Genomic DNA, 21859 nt, shown 5'->3' on the forward strand with positions numbered 1-21859 from the left:
TCCCATTGCTGCAGCCTGATTATAGTGAAAGATCTACTCTGTTATGTGCTGTGTTCATTTACACATTATTTGAAATGAGTTTTTGCAGCAGATAAAATGACATATTGATGTTGATTCATTTATGTACACTGGGCTTAAGATCCACCCATCACCAATGAGATGTTTTATTTTTCTACAGAGGTATCAGGTGCCGTGGTGGGTCTGCACCACTCACTTGGTCTCCTTCTGGTTGAGTTGCTGCTGCATACCAGGATGGAAGGATGGGGCAGTTGTGAAGTGCAAACATGCCAGCAGGATTGCCAGATTGGCTTCACTGGTGTGTTTGCACCATGCTGACCTTGGCACCACCTTGCCACTCACAGCCTCTGTTCTATGGGGAGATGAATCCTGAAGAAGAACCACTCCAGGAATTCACAAACTAAATATTAACACTACATATCCAAAAGAGAGAAATAGAGAACCACAGGGAGAGTGGTTTACCAGGGACACAGAAAAATCTCAGCCTAATATTTCCAGTCTGTTTCATTTTTATATGCGGGTCATTTATAAGTAAATCCTATCTTGTTCTCATATTAATTTCTGACTTTAAAAAATAAATAAATCAGTGTACAGTATTTAAATAAGTTTATGTATTCTAATTTTCTCCAAAAAGACACACTTCTCTTAAAGTTCATCTCTCTAAACCTATTTTATCCTAGGATACACATCATTATATAAGGTTTTTTGTTTTTGTTTTTGTTTAAGCCAAGAGCTACAATGCAAAATTCAGAGCATGGTGAAATCCGAAGGTTAAATGCATTCCAACCCACACATTAATCCAGGAGTGGTGGTTTATGTCTGCTTGAATTGGAATGTGTAAAGAAGAAATTCCTCAAGCATCTGTGACTGAGACCAGAAAATGTATAATTTAATGTGGGTTGTTGTTGTTTTCATTGGATGCCCCTCTGTCCCCAGGTACAGTTATCATATTTCAAAATTTGAATCAACCCTTCTAATAAACTGTTTTGGGTAAACGATTTGATTTGCAAAGGGGGAAATGAGAAATAACCCCCCTGCTTCTCGCCAGAGCTTGACTGCAATGTAAACACTACTGTTTGGTGTTGTTTTTAACTTCCAACAAATCAAATATTAACATGATTAAGAATTCAGATTGACGTCTCAGACAGGGAAGAGCTGTAGGAGGTGATGAAAGACAGATGAGGCGCGTATTTGATCTGGCAGCATTTCATCTTCATGCCACCATTTTACCCAGAATTGTGGGGTAAGGAAACAAAATGGTGGTTTCTCCTACTGTGATTAGTCGGAAATGTTCAGAAATGGAAACGCTTTGCAGTGCAAATGGAAGGAAAGGGGCCTCCTGACTAATGCAGGAAGGGAAAACTGAAGTAAGGGATCAATTAATTCTTTGCACACTGCAATACAGACAGACAGACAGTTTGCACAGTTGAAAGCAGCTGTATTTTGCTTGAGGTTGCTACCTTTTAACTTGGAAAATCTGAAGGGGGAAAAGGGGTTATCATAGTGCTGGGAAAGATACAGAAAAGAACAACTCAAAACATCAAGGGTGCATCAAGGAAAGGCTAAAGCTTGAAACTCAAAAGGTGAAGGGAGAAAAGACAGGAGTTTATAAAATTAGGAAAGAGGCAATGAAGAAAAGCACTTCTGCCTTGCTGCGTTAGAAGTCTCAGGTGGCAAAGATTTTGGGCTGATCCAAGATGGAGGCAATGTTGGCTCCAGGTTTTCAAGAGACGCCTCCCCCCCCCCGCAGGAAAGACACTCCATAGATCCTCCCTCTCTGAATGAATCTCCCTCCTCCCTGCTGCGAGACCCAGGGGGCTTCCTGTCTGTGGAGCCTGTGCTAGGGTATGGGCCCCAGATAGATGCCCAGCCATGCCACACCTTGATGCTGTGCCTGAAGGGGGCACCCCACACCGTGCCTAATTACGGAATTTATCACCCCCATGTTTATTTTTATAAAAACTCTTAAGTCAGTTACAAAAAAACCGCAACAGCATTGAAATTACCATTCAAAGACAGTTAAAAGCAGGTATTTGTAAACATTCAAAAGAGGATTAAAAATCAACAGCAAGGAAAAAGAGATTAAACAGATGTTGATATTCTACATGTCTTGGCAGGCTTGACTAAACAAACAAGTTTTAAGCAGGTGCCGAAAAGAGTACAGTGAAAGCGTTTGCCTACCGTCAATAGGCAAGGAGTTCCAAAGGGTAAGAGCTGCCACAATAAGAGATCGATTTCTTACAAGTGCTGAATGAGTATGATATCACACTTATAACCCTGCCAGTTCCACATACAGAAGTGGCTGAATAGGCATATATGGGGTAAGGCGATTGTACAAGTCCATAAAGTTTGATGGCTTTAAGAACATGTGTCACCCTAGCCAAAGGCTGCTAGCCATTATAGCTGAATGGTTTAACAATATGCCAGATTATTTGTTCATCCAGTTCAGTGTTGCATACTCTAACTGGCAGTAGTTCTCCAAGTTCTTGGGCAAAGATTTTGCTTGTCATATGCTAAACCAGCGTTTCTCAAACTTGGGTCTCCAGCTGTTGTGGGACTACAATTCCCATCATCCCTGACCGCTTGTCCTGCTAGCTAGGGATGGTGGGAGTTGTAGTCCAAAAGCAGCTGGAGACCCAAGTTTGGGGAACACTGTGCTAAATGGTCACTTCATCTCAGAGGTGGGGAACCTGAGGCCCAGAGGCCAAATGTGGCCCTCCAGATCTCTCTAGCTGGCAGTCAGGACTTTCTCTAGGTCACAACCCTCCTCAGACTCAGACACATCCAGCCTTGCTTTGCACCTTCTTAGTGTTTTTGCCCGGCTGCAATTTGCCCTCAGACTCTGATAATGCCTCTTACTTGGCTGGGTGGACAATAGAGAGTGAGTGTGTGTGGAAAATAATTTTCTGTACAGAGGAGGGGGAGGAATGCATTGTTGTTCTGCCCACTTTTACCTCTGGACATGTCTCCTGCTGGCATGTGGCCCCCAGAAGGTTGCCAAGAAGGGAATGTGGCCCTCGGGCTGAAAAATGTTTCCCATTACTGGTTTAACCAGGATGGCAGAAATAGTCTTCCTCCTGCCTGCTGTTGAAGAATAGTTCCTGCTTCAAGCACTATGCCCTTGAATAATGGAACTGGTATGTTCAGAGGCAGTATGCCTCTGGTTACCAGACAAACATTAAGGAAAGGGCATCACCTTCATGGTTTGCTTGCGAGTTCCTGGCTGCTGCAGTTGGCAACAATGCAGTGGTCTAGGTGGGCTTTCAGTCCCATCTCACAAGGCAATTCCTGCATTCTCGTGTTCTCAGAATAATCTAGCCACCTACTGCTTCAATGGAGCAAAACAAGTAGGACATCAAAGGGCTTACTAGGAGCACAGTGCAATCATCTGACATTGTTTCTCATGATTAAATATGGAGTCAGCAGAGTGGGCGTTTACTCTGCAACCATTCACTCTAGGCACACAAATCACACATCCAGAACCAGAGACATGCAGCCGACAATCAGCAAGGCTCAGCTGTTGGGCCAAGTGTGAAAGAGCACCCTAATTTTAATTTGCATTTGAGACTGTATTTAGGCTACTTTCTTGATCCTTCCCTTGTACCTCCCCCTCCCCCTCCTCTCAGGTGTTCCAATCTATAAGGAATTATTATTGCTTTCACCCTATTTTCTGACAGATGGGAGTCCAAATAGAAAATAGCAGATATTGATTTTGCACCTCTGTGGCCTTGGGGTGCTTGCACATGTTTTTCTTTAACAAAACCTAAAATAGCAGCACAAGTGCTCCAGAGCAACTAATTGCTTTTAGTTGACAAACTAGAGCATGCCCAGAGAAGGTGAGGTGTCTGGAAACTAGGGCTGTGCACCAGATTTGGCTGGAGTCTGAATCAAATTGCAAAGCTTCTAAGGACCATCCCGGAATTACAGAAGCCATCCCATTTTCTGATTTGACCCTGGAATGTTCCAGTTTTCCTATTTCCTTTCCCTTCATGTCTTGGAGAACAAGTAAAAGGTGTGTGTGTGTGTGTGTGTGTGTGTGTGTGTGTTTGTGCGCATGTGCGTGCAAAAATGAAGGAAATGGTGAAGTTCTTCCTGTAATTTTGAAGGAAAGTGTAACCAATCCACTTTAAATTATTTAATTGCAATGCTACAGCAGCCAGCAATTTTTTAAGGAAACGTGTGGAGTGTTTATTCCTTTATTGTAAATTGATCCTTACACTGCAAGCCTTTACATGTCTCCTTAGAAGTTAGTCCCACTGAATTCAATGGAGCTTACTCCCAGGTAACTGGGTAAAGACTGTGCAGCCTTACACTGCAATCCTAAGCATTTTTACTCAGAATTAAATCCCACTGAGTTTAAAAGGGTTTACTCTCTGATATGTTCCTTATCATTCTCACAGTTCTTGCTGGAAATTAGCAACATCTCACTAGAAATTGCCACCGATGCCAGCCCCACTCACCTCACAGAGTGTTTGTTGTGGGGGAGGAAGGGAAAGGAGAATGCTAGCCGCTTTGAGACTCCTGAAGGGGAGTGAAAGGCGGGATATCAAGTCCAAACTCTTCTTCTTCTTCTTCTTCATCACTCATCTGCAGATGCTGGTGGGCAGATGAGATGCCCAGTGGTGGAACTTCAGGCTCCGGCACCGGGAGGGGGGGGGGTGGAGAGTAGGCGGGGATGGGGCTGGCACACGTCCCAGGGGCATGGCAGCAGCGATGGCACCCCGCCGGGATTGTGCTGCCGGGGGTGGTGCGCTCCCCCCGCATGCCTTTTCCTCTGCCAGTGGAGGCGCCCATGGGGACACCCCCTCAAGGGCTTCTGCTGTCTGAGGCAGCAGCCTCACCCTACCCAGTTTCTGCCCTGGCCCTGTACAATATGATGGCAACTGTTTGCCCCTGTGACCAGCCAGGCCACAGCATTTTGTGCTAGTACACATGCTTTCCAGGATGCGGGTGGCGCTGTGGGTTAAACCACAGAGCCTAGGGCTTGCCAATCAGAAGGTTGGCTGTTCAAATCCCCACTATGGAGTGAGCTCCTGTTGCTTGGTCCCTGCTCCTGCCAACCTAGCAGTTCAAAAGCACACCAGTGCAAGTAGATAAATAGGTACCACTCTGGCGGGAAGGTAAACAGTGTTTCCGTGCGCTGCTGTGGTTCGCCAGAAGCAGCTTAGTCATGCTGGCCACATGACCCAGAAGCTGTACGCTGGCTCCCTTGGCCAATAAAGCGAAATGAGTGCTGCAACCCCAGAGTCATCCGTGACTGGACCTAACGGTCAGGGGTCCCTTTACCTTTATCTTACACATCTTTTCCACACTTGGAATGAACTGATCTTCCAGTGTGGCAGCTCCTCTGGAGCTCTTACATGGCACTGTTTTCCATGTCTGCTAAAAACCTTTTGGTATAGGCCAGGCTAACCAGACATGTACATTGTAGTATGTATTTGGCATGCATCTTGATATATATTTGCATGCATTTAAATATGTATTTATCATATATAATGCATGTATTTTAACAGCTGAACTAATTTGTATTTTGGGTTGTGGGGTTTTGTTTTTGTGTGTGTGTTTGGCCAGCTTGCTTTTAACATCTTACTTTTGTTGGTCATTTTAATTCATGTGTGGTTTATACAGTTAAGCAGTATACAGATTCTGTTACATAATTAAAGAGTCGCATTTTCTGGGCCCACCTCAGTCAGTGCACTCGCTGAACAAAGATGTGAAATTATATGACCTTGTTGAAATTCTCTTAAGCTGCCACCACTGCTCCAGCAGACCTTTCCGGTGGGACTTGACCTCTCTGGACCAAATAGCTGTAACTACGTAGATAACAGTCCTTTAAAACATTCTCGGTGGTGACATGCATGAGCCTATCTGACCTGGCAATATGGAAAGATCACCTCAAGAGGTGGTGCATCAGATAACAATACATGTCAAGATAGATATCAACTGTTTTTGGTAGGTCACCCTACAGAATGAGGTCATGGGTAGTGTAATGGGATCTAGAGCCTTTCACCTCCAGGTTACAAGCATCATATCGAATCTAAGTCAGTGTCGGTTAAACAAACAGGGCTCAAAACAGTGTCTGAGGAGCTCTTGAAGTGAAGGGCAAAGACAAGCAGTGTGTCGGCAACTTGGAGAAGAAAGAAGTGGCTGGGTGCATCTCAGGTGATGAGGAAAATACTAGACTGAAATCAATGGACAAAAAGCCAGGAGTTAAAGTAGTTCCATCCTATATTCTTGTAGCAAACTCATGGGCTGCTAACACAACATACATCTGAAGCACATTTGTTGTTGGCATCTGTCTGTCTTGAAAGACAATGAAGTGCAGCTCTGGGGGTGAGGTCAAACAGCTACCTTAGCATTACCAAAGTGACCCCAGGGCACAAACCTGGACAGTGTTTATGGAGGTCCTGGGCTGCCCAGATGACAAGACCCTACTCTTAGTCTTGCTGATGTGGTCCAAAGAAAAGAAGAGCAATAGCACCAACTTGGCTGCAGGAGTTACTAGAAGGAGGCATACAAGGCCATCCAGGAACTTCACTCTGGATTTGTGTAGAGTTTGCTCCTTAGCCTTTTCTTCTTCCAAAGTTATCCAGCAAGGTAGCGCAGGTTTAGGATCAGAGCTCTCCTCGATGGGCTACTTTCCCAGGTTGAGGAGCCCCACCTGTCCCTCACTTCCCTCCACAGCTTGTGCAAAAACCACCTTCTTGATCATTGGACCTTTGGACCCACTGCTGGTCCCATCCTTTCAATATGTTTGGCATCAGCTTGGCTTCAGGAGTTGCCAGAAGGAGGAGTAGAAGGCACCATCCAACTATCTTAGGGACTCCAAAACACATTTAAAACACTTGATTTCCCCCAAAGAACCCTGGGAACTGTAGTTTACCTCCCACAGAGCCTCAATTCCAGCACCTTTTAAAATCCCAGGATTCTTGGAGGGAGGTCATGTGCTTTGAATAATAGGCTGCTGGATCAGACCAGTGGCCCATTTAATTCAGCACCCTGTTCTCACAGTGTCCTATCAGATGCCTATGGAATACCTGGCAGATCTGCACACACTGCCCTGTTCAGACCAAATCAGTCAGTCAGTCAAGTTTATTGCTTATAGCCAAAGGCTGCTGCAATGTATACAATGTCATTCAATAAAATATATACTAATTTGATACAAAAACGTAAAATATTTGCATTGTCAAAACATGACCTAATCTGCACAAAGCTATAGAAACTCCTTAATAAACAAATTGAAACATCAGACAATAAAATTTATAAGCTAAAATCACCACGGGGCCACTAATATATTAAAAGTAATATTAAATAATACAATAGACAATTATGTACAAAGTTTAGTGAGAAACATACAGTTTGGTGTACCTTGGGCAACCAGATACCAAAATTTCCCTGAGTCCTTTTGAAGTGCTGCATCTCCCAGTGCTTTCCACTGTTGCTCATAATATATTTGTTTCTTACTTTTAAGTAATAGTTTATAACTGTTTCGTAATTGAGCTACCTCAGCTTGCAGAGTAAGATTGTGCTTATTGGGCTTTAAGTTCAATTTTCTAAGTTCCCTAGATAAACTTTTTACTATTCTGACATTGCTTATTGAACCATGTCTGTCTTTTGAACTTTTTATTTTTGATCACATTGGTTGTGGTCATCAGTGGGTGCATTCGGTTAATTACATTCTCAGTCTGATTACATTTCCTGTTTCTAACAACATTTCCCCCTTTAATAAAGCAAACTCATGGGAATCCAGGATCTGGATCATTTTTTCCTGGACCTGTGCATTCCATTTTAACCTTCTATTTCCAAGTATCAGATATTCCGTTTCATCCAATATTTTAGGGGAAAGTGGTCACTTTCAGCTCTGCGGATTATCCTAAGGGTGTCTCGATTAACTGGCACATTATTAGATGTTAGGATATAATCTATGGTGCTAGTAAATCTACTGGGGGAAATTAAAGCAAAATACTCCTCCTGATCCCCTTGTCCATGCCCATTACATAACAGAAGATTGTGCTTAATTATAAGTTCACAGAGGTATTTCCCAGCGCGGTTAGAGGTGCTGTCCATTGCTGCCCTCTGGCAGATTTCGGGTTCGTCCTCCAAGTTTAGTTCAGATAATATTGTATTTTGTGGGGAGAGAAGGCCAATCTGGGCATTGAAGTCGCCCCCCAAGACAAACCGAGGGTTGGGGGACAAAGAATCTATACTTTCGAGTAGTTGGTCAAGTCTTTCCCAATATGAACTCAGTTCCCCACAGGACTTTACTGGGGGAATATACACGCAAATACAGTATTTCTCAGAAGACTATCAGAGAGGGACAATGCTAAAAAATTAGGGGTGGTCAGCAAGGGGCACAGTTGAATTATTACATTAAGAGATGTTGACACCAGCCCCCCCCAGCCCCCTACTAGGCCTTCCGTGCTTTGCAGTTTTAAGTGCTGGTTGGGTGTAACTTGTAAAACCCTGTAATTCAACCGTAGTACCTTCTTTTGCCCATGTTTCTTCCAGGAAAATGATATAATGTGTTTGTAAATAGGAACAGAAATCACTTTGTTGAATCTTGTTCAGCCACCCTGTTATATTCCATGATAAAAGTTTGATTGTTTTATAGTGATTTCCTCTTAGTAAATTGCTGGTCATTGTGCTTTTAGAGTTTGCCAATTTTTAAGGCAACAGGGTATCATTTATATTAGTAGTGTGATCCAGATGTTCAATAATTTCAGTCGTTGGGCATAAAGTGCTCACATTTGTGTTCACTGGATCTTTACTTTGCAAATTACTCACCAGCAGAGATTCCTTAAGCGTAGTTCCTAACTCCGCCTCATCTAAATATCTCATCTTTGTCCAGAACTCCGGTGGTTTTGTAGATATCAAGCAGTTATGGACACTGGACTGTTATCATTCTCCACCTCCGATTCTTTATTCTCTTTCAACGTCTGGCTCATAAGGTCAAGCCTCTTGATAACTGTTTGTTGCTTTTCCTGAGAGAGGTTCCTAAAGGAGTTGAGGAAATCATCTTCCAAGGGATTATACTGATGTTGAGTACGATTCTGTGGATTCAACTCGGGCATGTCTGTTTCCTCCCGGCTTATCAAGTTTGTTTGCGATGTCATTACTTCCATTGGAGATCCAGGCTTTGGTTTTGTGGGTCGCTCTGTAGCCCTAGTCCTCATCTTGCATAAGGGCATGACAATAGAATTGTGAAATACCCGGATTGGAAAAACTCCTCTGCTTGACAATCTGGGTTTCAACTTGTGGATCAGTAAGGGCAGTCTGGTAGAGGAAAAAGTTAACATGATTTTTTGGAATTGGTTTGTGGTATTCAGGGATTCAGTCCCAACTAGATTGATCTCTGTAAGTCCAATTCCAAGTAAGTCTGATAGATGTCGTTTGGCACGCTGGGCACCTTTCCAGTTAGGAGTTTGAGCTGAACTTCCACAGATTGTCATGCAGATCATTTTTGGTTGAAAGATTAGATGAGAAGAGTTGATTTTAAGTACCTCTACACATTCTGTGTTGAGCTTAGGGGTCTACTCTTGTTGACGCCATTTCGCTTTGGTGGTCTATTGGTACCTGTTTATTATTAACAGATAATCTATGGACCTCTTGGGATAATTGAGTTTTTGGGAGGCGATACTTCAAATTTGTTGGAAGATGTGTTCAACCATTCTTGCAATTAAAGTTAATTGGGTGCTTTCCCTACTTGTTATTTCTTCCTCTATTTGAAGCTGAGAGTCAGCTTGCCCCATCACTGAATCTAGTTCTACACCCCCACTCCAATCACATTCACAATCAACTTCAAGAGGAGAAAACCGTTTGGTTTTTTTGTTGAAACTAAAAACAGATTTATTAAATCAATTTTTTGATTGTTTGAGAGCTGGTGAAAGGATTGCCTCTTCTGTATCCCTGTAGCATTTACAAGCAGGCATAATAATGCGGTGATGAGTAAACAAAGAGAGGATTCCTTAGCAGGAGAGGAAAGGAAAAAAGTGTGCAGTTTATTCTATTGAAGAGCTTCTCTCTGTGATGACTGCCAGGAAGTCAAAAAACAAAGTGTAAAAGGGAGCTGGCAATTAACAGCTAGCAGCTAACGGCCTGCCCAGGATGCTTCTCACAGTGCTTGCCCAGAGTGTTTCATATAACATAGATAAGAAAGTGCTGATAAGTTCTCAGTGAATTGATAAGTTTAAAAGTGGAAAAGGGAAAATCACTTCCCTGCACAGCAATTAAAGTCAATTAGAGTCCTGCAGAGCTCCGAAGCCTGCTTTCTGAACCCGTACAGATCAAGTGGATATTTAAGATCTTCAGAAGAATTTCCACTGGCTTTTCAGCATGCAACCCTAGTGCTTCAGCCAAAACCTCATATTCCACGCACAATAGGGAGCTATCAAGAAGCTTGGGGAAACTCCAAGGTTTGTAGGAGTACCAAAAAAGGTGGTGGAGCATAAATACCCCAAGCAGTGGCGTAGCGTGGGTTGTCAGCACCCGGGGCAAGGCAAGTAGTTTGCGCCCCCTAGCCCGTGGATTTGCGCCCCCTAACCCGTGGATTTGCGCCCCCTAACCCGTGGATTTGCCCTAACCCCAGATGTTGCGCCCGGTGCGGCCGGCCCCCCCTGCACCCCCCACGCTACGCCACTGACCCCAAGCAAAACACAAACCCAGAGTGGTGACGACTAAGCATGCTGAGTGGATATGAAATGCTGACTGTCGTGTGTGGCAGGGGAATAGAAAACGGGAGGAGTGGAAATGGAGTAGCTTAGGAAAGGGCATGACTGACTGGTGACCACTTTAAGCAGGAGCACACTGTTACATTTTGTTGAAAGTCTCACTCATTCAGTAAATAATTTTGAAACGGGAGGCATGCAAGAGCAGCTTGTGCTATGACATGGAAGCGTGGGCAGAGGGGCTGATAGTCAATGCCTTGGGTATCCCTAAAGCATGCGCTTCCTTCCAGAGGTGATCCATGTGGGTTGATTGAAAGATGCGATCCATCCACAAGCCAACCCTTTTAGTCTACAGGGAGGTGTCATGAACTCTAAAGCTTGATAGGTGAGGGTAGAGGTGGGTCAGGCAGGGAAGTGCAGCTTGATGTGGAAATAGACACTGTTCCTAAATCATGCAGACATGCTCATGCAGCCACTTGCTTGTAGCTCCCAGTAGCCCCATCTCTTGAGCGGTGCTGGAAGCATGTTAGTCTATAAAAAAATCTCTTTGAAAATCCAAAGCCATAAATTTGCTTGGCTAAAAGGCAATGTTACTTACTTCGTCTGCTTCTTTGAAAAAATTAGTCCCAGCAGGTGAACTATTACACTTTCTGAGGATGCAATGTGTTGTGTTTGTGTGCTGAATGCACTGAAAAGTCATCAGTTACAGTGTTGCTATTACTACTTGTAGAAGCAGCAACAAACCATGACCTTATTTATCAGCCAGATCTGGATTTGCAGACTGTTCTGCCGCCTTTGTGAAAGAGAACAAAAAGGCATTCTCACCTTTTCCTTGCACAATTGCCATTGCATTGAATGTGTGCAGCTGCTCACAAGTGTCTATGCATGGCTCGCATTCATTTCAGCTGAGGCATTTTGGGTGCGTTTTTGCCCCCAAAGCCTTTCATGAAAGCCAGAAATCGGAAACCTGTTTCCCTGCATAAGTTATCGGACTACATCTCTCATCAACCTCAGGTAGGATGGCCATTGGTCAGGGACAAGGGGAGTTGTAGTCCAGCAACATCTTAGAGTGCTACAGGTTCACTACCCCTTATGCAAGTTATTCCAAATAAAGCATTTTTGTAGTTGCACTGACATTGTAGCATGTTCTAGTTCTCCTAGTGTTCCTGCTTCCTGTGTTTTGAAACAAAGAAGGAACTTGCTGGTTTACAGGTGACTGGCATAGTGACTAATAGCACTGGTAATTTTGCCTCTGCAATAAGGCCCACTATGTGACTGTTCTCAAGTCACTTTGAACCCCCCACCCCAGCTGCAATATGGGGACAATACTGCTAGGATTGTGGTGCAGGCTACAAGAAAATGAGTTGTATCCAACTAAGTTCTGCCCAGAGTAGACCCTTTGAAATGAATGAACCTAAGTTAGTCATGGCCATTAACATCAATGAGTCTACTCTGAGTAGGCCTAGCATTGGATACCCTTGTGCTTGTGGAGTGTTTTGAAGTTCTGTAACTCTGAAGTTACAGAAATGCAAAATCCTCAGTTGGTTCTGAAGGCACATAGTGAAGCAACCTTCCTGAGTCTGATCAGGAGCCACCTTGCTCCCCATGGCGGCTTTAAAAGAGGATTAGACTAACTCATTGAAGGTATGGCTATCAACGGCTGTGTTCTGCCTCCATGCCGGAAACCACAGGAGAGTAGGGTGCTCTTGTGGAACATAGGGTTGTACCACATCAGACAATTGGTCATTCTAGCTCAGCATTGTCCACATTGACAGGTGGTGGCTCTTGAATATTTCAGGTGAAAAATTCACCATGCCCTACCTGGAGATGCTAGGGGTTGAACCTGGGACTTTCTGCATGAAAAGCATATGCTCTGCCACTAAGTTGCAAATCTCTGCTTGGGTCCTGCTTTCAGGCTCCCCACAGGCATCAGGTTTTCTTTAAAACTGTAAACCACCTTAGGTGTGGAAAGCCAGTATACATATGCAGTGAATGAATGAATGAATGAATAAATAAATAAATAAATAAATAAATAAATAAATAAATAAATATATCTGGGTGGCCACTATGAGAGAAGGGACTAAATGGGCCATTTGGTTGGTTCTAGAAGGCTCTTTCTTTGTTCTTATGATAGGTGAAAGGATATGTGTACTTAATTAATATTACTAAGCATAGCTGTAAATAGTAAGCATTCAGGGGGCTGATAGTTATTACGGATTAATTAACATGGGAGGAATGATAGTACCGGTGTAGAGTTCATGCTTTATTCAGAATTGGGACAGATAACATTGTGTCCTCCAGAGGTTATTGACCTACAGATTCCATGTTCAGTGACCATTGGCTATGTTGGTTGGGGTTGCTGGGAGTTGGAGTGCACCACATCTGGAATGTGCAATGTTGGCTACTCAACAGAAGGCCCCATCCTCAGTGTCTGGCATCTCCTATTAACAGCATCTGGTAGACATTGATGGGAAGGATCCTTCTCTGCTTGAAACCCTGCAGAACCACAGCTAGTCAGAACAGACAATATTGGGGCCAAATAGTCTGATCTGGTATAAGATAGGTACCTCTATTCCAGTGTTTCCAGCTGGTTTTGGACTACTTTTCCCATAGTCCCTGACCACTGGTCCTGCTAGCAAGGCATGATGGGAGTTGTAGTCCAAAAACAGCTGGAGACCCAGGCATGGAAAACACTGCTCTACTCCTAGCTTAAAACCCATTTTTAAGGACAGGGACAATAGTGCCATTTTAGCATACACTGTTTGCATGCAGAAGGTCAAGGTTCAATCCCTGACATCTCTAGGTAGGGTTGGAAAAGTTTCCCTGTTTGATCAATGTAGAGCTGCTGCCATTAAGTACAGACAACACATGCTAGATGGGCCACTTTAGCATTGCCATCTGATGTGCTGGGCCATAGCTCAGTGGCAGAGTATATGCTTCTCCTGCAGAAGGTGCTACGTTCAATCCTCAGCATTTCCATCTTGGGCATGGAATATCCCCATCTGAAACCTTGGAGTGTTTCTGCCAGTTCTTATAGACAATCGCTGGGCTAGACCATGGAGTTCAATGGCATGCTCTTCTGTACAAGGTCTGTTTTATACAAGGAAGACATTGCAGTTGCTTCAAATGTAACGCATTGACTCTGGCTCCAGCATTAGCACAAGGCCCTTAGTTGCTGTCAGTTTTAATAGTGTTCTTGTTAGTGGGACCCAACCATCTAAAAGAGTATCATCCCCAGTACCAGCTGCCTCGAACCCTATGATTGGCAGGTCAGGCCTTGCTGGCAGTGCTGACTCATAACAGGACCTTTTCAGTGGTGGTTCTCCAGTTGTGGGATGCCCTCCCTAGTGAGGTGTGCCTGTCTCCATCATTTAGTAACTTTCAGGAGGAATTTGAAAACATTCCTGTTTACCTGAGCATTTGGTGGTGGTGGAATACTGTCCCTGGCAATCCCGAGATCAGATGATGCAAGGATGTTTTTAACTGAAACTGCTTTTCAATGGTGTGTTTTTAAAATTATTATTATTGTAATTGCTTTTAGGACGTTTTGGCCAGTTTTAGAATGTCTTTGCTTTTACATTCTGTATCTGTTTGCCACCCTGGGCTCATTCAGGAGGAAGGGCAGGATATAAATTTGATCCAATCAATGATATTATCACTATCATTTCCCATTCCAAAGCACTGCTGGGGAGAGTGAAAGAAAGACAACGGCATTCATAAACAAAGCCAAAGAACAAACTCAAAACCATAATGAATGGAGCTTCTGAGGGTAATCAATTTGCATAAATTTCCCTTGTCAGGAAAGCAGGCAGGCTGAAAAAGTTGTGATGGGCACAGTGACCTCATGCCACCTTGATTTACATTTTCCACTAGGGACCCACTCATTACATCCATGTCTCATAATAATCATAACTCCATGATTGCTACACATCTGAAAATGGCTTGTGCAGGTCCCAGGGCAATTAGTCTCAATGGTGTTATCAGAATGGATTGTTTCACAATTATTGTGATGTGACAGATGCAAAGGTGGAGGGGGAGAGGGTGGGAGGCAAGGCTTTCCATCACGTCACACAGTGTCGGTTAATAATGGGAACATATAGCCATTAAGAAAAACATGGGCTCCTTTGCTTATTACTACCATGTTGTGCCTTGTTCACACTCTGCAATAATTCATGCCTTCAGTGAAGCATGGGTAGCTGAGCCTTCAAGTATGGATAAATTGCTGGAGTGGCAAAAACTTACAAATGAGCAAGGGATGCCTTGAATATATGTGTACATTTAAATGTGGGATTTGCTATTTCCTTGATTCAAATGCAGTTTTATCCTGAGCATCCAAAACAGAACTGCCCACATCGTAACATCATTATACAAATACAGGGTGAGATCACACTTGGAATACTGAGTATAATTCTGGCTCTCTCACCAGATATGGTAGAGCTGGATATGGTTCAGAAAAGAGGCTACAGAAGGGAATGGAACAATTCCCATTTGAAGAAAGGCCATAACATTTAGGGCTTTTTCATTCAGAGAAAAGGTGAGTAAGTTGTGAGTTGGGTTGGACTGTCCCAGAACAATCCATGGCTATCAAGGGATGGGGCATCAGGCAGGAAGGAGAGGCAGGCTGGATGGGGAAACCCCACAAAAAAGCAGAGACCTACCTGACTGGTGGCCGTGTCTTCCCAGGAGAAGGTAGGCCCAACATTGCAACTCTACTTCCTTCCTGCTTCCTTGCAGGATCAATGACTCCACACAGCAGCTGTTGAGTGGAGACATTAATCCTGTGAGGTGCAGGTTGGAATGTAAGTGGCATTCCTACAGGATCTGACCCTGTATGATCCCAATAAACCCAGACCCTTTAAAAACTCTATTTTAACCATATGTTTTGAACCCCTTAAGAAAAACCCTTAGCTACCCCCATTGTTTGGGAAAAGTATTCACAATTAGGTGGGTGGTCTCTGGGGTGGCAGAGGGTGAACTGGCCCCATTTGGGGGTCACAAATCAGAGGGTGGATCAGGGGGGGGTCTGTGCACAGCCTACAAATAACACCCTCCCAAAAACCAAAATCAGCACACACCACTAGACTATTTCCTAACATGTCAGGGTAAATATTATAGTTTTCCAGCTATTTATCTTCAGTGATGTGAATTATCTCTCCTCCCACCCATGATAATTTGAATATATTTGCAAAAGCTTGAGGGAGTTAAAACTGTTCTACAGAAAGATTCCCCCCTAAGTCATAAAGAAATGTGTCCTACCCCATCAACCCCCCCCCCCAAAAAAACCCCACCGCAATTCTTCAACTAGCCAAATATCTCTGGGAAATAAGGTAGTCAGATAGATAGACTTTTATGTGGTATCAACATTTGCATATTTTTTCCTCACTGTCTCTCAAAGAGAAGCAACGATGTGGACAGAATGGTGATGCTTCATTTCTTTCTTTGGGGAATTTCTTATATCATACAGTACTAAAAGAATTTTTAATTGGACTCATTTTATTTTATTATTATTTTAAAACATAACCCGACAATGCGCATATGAACCCCCATGGTTCCTCAAGGCTTCAATAAGCTGCCAAATAATATTATGGGAGTTATAACTGGATTAATGAAAAGCATGTAACAAAATTATCATCATGAGGAGAAATTATCCTATTGGGGACTTCTGCTCAAATGGGGAAAACAAAATTTGTGATAAGATGTAAAGAAATCTCCCTCGCATAAATTGTCCTGACTTTGTTAGCTCAATAAATAAGCCAGCGATGCATTCCTTCCTGGGGTACCATTCAAAGTATATGTAAAGATTCAGGCACACTAGGCATAGAACAGCATTTCCCCAACCTGGTGCCCTCCTGATGTTTTGGTATACAACTCCCATCAACCTTGACTGGGAGCTGATGGGAGCTGTAGTTCAAAAGACCAGCAGGGCTTCTGGTAGGTTCCAAAACTGTATGCTAGGAGACAGTGCCAAAGCACAATGAGAAATCCATAAATTTAACTGTATGGCTTTCTGGGCAAGGCAGGGGAGCTGTCCAGCAGCCTCTGTCAGGGGCTAGTACTGAGAAATAAGGGAGCTGTCCAGGAGGTTTGCTAGACTAGGAGCAGGTCTAGGAAGACTGTTGCACCAGCAGCTTCCAGGCAGCATTAGAGGTTTTAAGTCAGGGATGGACACTTGTAACTCCCCAAATATTGTTTGACTGAAACACCTGTGGTTCCTAGAAGCTGTCAGAATGTGACAGAGGCCACACCCCGGGAAACAACTTCAGCTGGCTGGCTAAACCAGGTGAATGAATCTCAAACCTTCTGTGAGTTAGGGACTCCCCCCCGCATGTGAAAGCAGGCTCTGGTGGATTGAGCTGATGAGAGCAATGGTGGGTACAATGGTCAAGAAGGCAGTTTCTGCACATGCTGTAGATGAAAGTGATGGGCAGATGGGACTTGCCAACAGCCATGTGTAGTCTAGGACATGTGCCATTTATACCAGTTTACACTAACATTGTAATATTGGGTTGTATGGGGTATTAGGGAAGGGCTAGTACCTCTGGTGGAGGCACATTGTGCTCCTTCTGGGGTAGTTTGTCCACCTTTGGTCCCTACCATGGGGAAGGGAGCCCATCTAGGCAGAGGAAAACTCTGATCCTAAACCTCTGCAGCCTTGTGGGGTATCTTTGAGAGTAGAAAAGTCTAAGAAGTAAACCCTACACAAATCTGAAGTGGAGTCCTTAAGATGCTTGGATGGCACCTTGAATTCCTGCAGCCAAGTCAGTGCCAAAGGTATTGCTCTGCTTTCCTTTCAACCTCCTCTGTGAAGCCAAGGTTTTGTCTTCTGGGGAGCCCAGGGCCTCCATGCACAATGTCCATGCTTGTGCCCCAGAGAGGTAACTTTGGTGCTGCAAACACAACTATTTGACTTCACCCCTGGAGGTGCACTCTATTGTCTCTTGAGACAAATGGATGCCTACAACAACAGCTCCTGAGATTCTGGCCATTGGATATGCTGGCTGGGGCTTATGGGAGTTTGCGAGATAAAACCATAGGTTTACCACCCTGACTACCTCAGCCTTCTTGGTGTTCCTCAGCTTACCACTGTTACAGAACAGTTTCTGTTGAAGATGTTTTTTGGCATGGATGGGTGGGATTATACTGGCCCCATGCTGAAGTTTTTACCATGTAGATTACCAGCCTCCCATCAATTAAAACAGCTGTTGACTGGAGTGGTTTGAGTGATGTCTCATGGATTGGAGAACCTGGCCAGGACCTTGAGATTCCTCTGTGTTAATTGCATCAGAGATTCCTAGGCTCCCACTGTCTTACTGAGAACTTCTCTTGTAGATTCATTTCCATGCATAGACACAACTGTCACATTTGCTCATTTTCAGAACACTGGAACCTCATGTGCACATTAAGTTTTAAATGTATTTGCAAAAGGTTTAGTCCTCCCTTTCCCTTTTTATAATTATATTGAGCTGGACCTCAGCTAACCCCACAGATCTTTCAGTCTACATCTGTTTTAATTTCTTGTTTGTCTATTGCAGTGTGAACTGGGTGTCATTTAATATCTCCCTTGCCACTCATCCTCATGTTGGAAGCAAGCAAAGTTCTCTGCCTCTCTGTCTAAACCTGTGCATCCATTGTCCTTTGTCAAAGGCTTACTTTTTCCTTTACTGACATCCTCCTATATTTGCCAGGTCTTCTTGTTTGCACTTAACCAAATTGCAACCATCCTTTTACCTACCTTAGCCTACCTTGTCATTTTTTAAGCACTTCTTTAGACTTCTTTCTGCCATTGCAACACTTTGTTGTACAAAAGTTTTGCATCTTTTTGCACCCCTGGTGTTGGGATGTGATTAGATGCTAGAATATATATTTATTAGATATTTTCCTTCCTCATGTCTGTAAGTTTAGCAGAGTGCCATCCCTTTGCAGCTTAAAATGGAAGCTTATATAGGCTAGTTTTAGCCTTTTAGTTTAAGTAATCCAGGATGCTTTAAGGCAGACTGGATTCTCCTGGTACTTCCCTCCTTTTCTCCCCCTTAAAACAATAACCACTCACAAACAATTTTGAGAAAAGGTAAAAATTATGTTCACTCACTCTATGTTTCTTGAAGAATAACAGATACCACAGCTTTGTTCAGGCAGGCTTAAAATTGTAATTCAGTTGCAAAGACATACTTAAGTTTAGCTTAAAAATGGAGCCTGAACTTGGAGCTCAGACATGCAGATGTTGTCATGTTGCAAGCATGGTGAAGAAGAACAGAAAGAGGGTTTGCCCAGGCAGGCAGGAGGGATATATAGCTGAGGCCTTTTCCTCTTAGGACACACGGGGAGTGTTCTCACAGAGTTCTCTCTAGCAAATTTACAGGCATACACTGTGAAGCTCAACAGCTACATGCACCTATCTGGCAAAACATGAATTGTTGGTTTGACTGCATTTAAATATCCCACAACTGGCAGCTGATTCATTACGGAGAATGGTGCACTGCCCCACTAACCTCAGACTCTCCTCTCAGACCCTACCTCCCTGTTTCCTTACTTACAACCAGTGAGGGAGCAGCTGTGCCTACCATTCACTCTGGTTCCACCTACTATTGGTCTCCCCATCTTTTGCCCTACCAGTCCCAATGGGCACCAGCCACCACTGCTCTGCCACATATAATGCCACACACACCCTGCCACTCTCCTCTGCACAGTTTTAAGAGGCTGAACACATAGTGAAACTTTTATTTGTGGGTGGGTGAGGAACAGGAGGAAGAAGCTGCTGGATGAGGGGTGGATGACCTGTGGCTTTCCAGATCTTGATGGCTTATGACTTCCATCACCCCTGGCTATTGGGCTATGCTGGGTGGGTCTTATGGGAGCTGCAGTCCAGCAACATCTGGAGGGCCAGAAGTTAGCTGCACCTACACCAGATCAACTGCTTACTAGCAAGCAGCTCAGTAGGGTTAGTGAGATGCTACAAGCTCTCTATTTCCTCCTGGTGGCTTCTAAACCTCAGAAGGTGTCATGGTAAGGATAGAGGAGAGGCTGGGAGAAGGCAGAGGCTGTCTCCCCAGGGAGGAGCAGGCAACTCTGAAGCTGGAAGCATAACATAACTGGTTGACAGTGGTAAGAATAAGTCTTCCCTCTCTGCCCCACCATGCTGAATCCAGCTACTTATGTCTGACAGTAAATGGCAGAAATACTTAGCAATGGTAGTTCTTACTAGTCAGGACCCATTGACTCCCACATGCAGGGGACTAGGAGTCCCCCTGAAACTTTGGTGTTCTGTTTCACACCAATGCCGCTTGTTTATCATTTCTTTTAAGTATTCTATAACATCCATTATATTCCTTACACTGCCTTTCAACTGTCAGCCCATAAAAAATCCAGCCTGATCTTGATGAATTAAGTCCTTTAATACTGATTTCAACCAGTTTGGCAACATAGATGCAAAAAGCTTATAGTCTTAAATCTAAGTCCTTCATCCTGGACCTGACTATAGCTGAGCTATGTGCATCATGGAAACAAATACATACATTCCAGTCATTCTACCCCTCTTGCCTCAGTTTTTTAAAATCCTTCCTTTGCTGTCAAATTTATCATTGTAAACTCCATAGGGATCTGTGTTCTTGTGCGAAGTGCAGTATGTAGTAATGTGTAGTAATGGAGAAGGACCACAGCTCAGTGATAGAACATCTGCTCTGCATGGAGAAGGTCCCAGGTTCAATCTGCTGCATTTCCAGGTAGTCATGTGAGTAACACCTGCTAGGAACCCTGGAGAACCTCAATCAGTTGGTCTGAATAATACTGTGCTAGCTTGACCAAGGGTCTTGCTTGGTCTAGGGCAGCTTCCTCAGTTCCTGTCTTGGTGATGGCACCATTATCCATACTTGTGTTGATCTTACTTGCTGAATACTATCACCAAATTAACATGTCTGCCTCTTGGTGATCTTAGTTCCTACCTTTGCTTAGTTTGTAGCTCAAGTTTATGTGTTCTTCAGGTCATAAGGATGTAATTACCATACGTCAAATTAGAAGTTCAAGTTCTTCAGCCAGAATGAGAGCCCAATGATTGCCAGAGGTAGTCCCTCCTAGATACACATTGACAAGAAGTGATTTTTTTAAATAAGAAAAGAAAAAAATGAGCTGGGTTGTGGTCTTTCCCACTATAAGTTTTAATTCCCCCAAATTCATCTTCAAGTTGGCCATTTTCCCATCTGTAGACTGAGAGGTAGAGAGAGTGGGAGTGAATGAAAGTGATGACAATGAATAATTCATCGTGACAATGTCACCTCTGGTCTTGTCCACAGCTTCTCTGTAAATACAGTAGGATTTTCTCAAAACCCTATTAATTATTCAGAATTATTCGTGATCCATAACTCATTCTTGAGCATATGTTTTCTGGTTGTTTGATTCTAAAAGTGGAGTACCTTCCAAGGAAAGATCAGGAGTTTCACTTTATACCAGGGATTGAGAACATGCAGCCTTGCAGACATTGTTGGATCCCAATTCCCATCAGCCCCAGCAATCAGGGGTGGTGGGAGCTGTTCTGGCTCTCACTGCCTGATGAAGAACTGGAACCTGAGTTTCTGCTTCTGTCAAATTATTTAATGCATACATCTGAGTGATACATAGGGAAGGCACAGCAGGTGAATGGCATGGCTAAGTGCAAGCTGAGATATTCTTCCAACCAGCTACATGTTCTGAAGATCAGGGTGAGCACAAAACTTTGTGTTGCAAATGAGAGGTGCTTCAGCTCTGGGAAAACAAATGGAAACTACTGCAACTAGGCTGGGGCTGTGGGGTTGTTCATTTCAGTGCTGGTGTCTCTGTGTCCTTGGCAACAGAGGTGCTGCCTTAGTATCCAACTTACTCTCTGGTGCTTCCCCTCTCCTTACTGACAGGAGGGACCAGTGATGATCCTTTTGGAGGTGCCTGATATCACAGGAACAGGACACCACTCTGTGACAACCTGCTTGAACATTCTGCAGGATCCAGCTCCTGATTTACTTTGATCCGGGTCCCTTCTGCCAGCTCCAACATCTCTTGAAGCCCCAGTTTTGCTTGCCTCAGTCCACTTGGGCCCTTCCCTGGGTTGTCTAAATCAAACTCCGTGATCTCTAGTCCAACAACAACTGGAGGGCCACAGATCCCCCATCCTGGCTTACTGCATAAGAAAAGCTCCACCTCTTTCCAGCAAG

The 21859-nt window shown here is 43.8% G+C and overlaps 1 long non-coding RNA gene across 1 annotated transcript in view; it reads left to right on the top strand.

The window, feature by feature from the left end:
• The window catches only part of LOC310754134, a 32278-nt gene extending 11500 nt beyond the window's left edge, over nt 1–20778 (top strand). Inside the window, exons 2-3 of the long non-coding RNA XR_014543645.1 lie at nt 15109–15216; nt 20660–20778. This is a non-coding gene — a long non-coding RNA (uncharacterized lncRNA). The remainder of the gene's footprint in view (nt 1–15108; nt 15217–20659) is intronic.
• Nucleotides 20779–21859: the final 1081 nt, after the last annotated feature.

This window comes from Podarcis filfolensis, assembly GCF_964270895.1.
Source record: "Podarcis filfolensis genome assembly, chromosome: Z".
NCBI lineage: Eukaryota > Metazoa > Chordata > Lepidosauria > Squamata > Lacertidae > Podarcis > Podarcis filfolensis.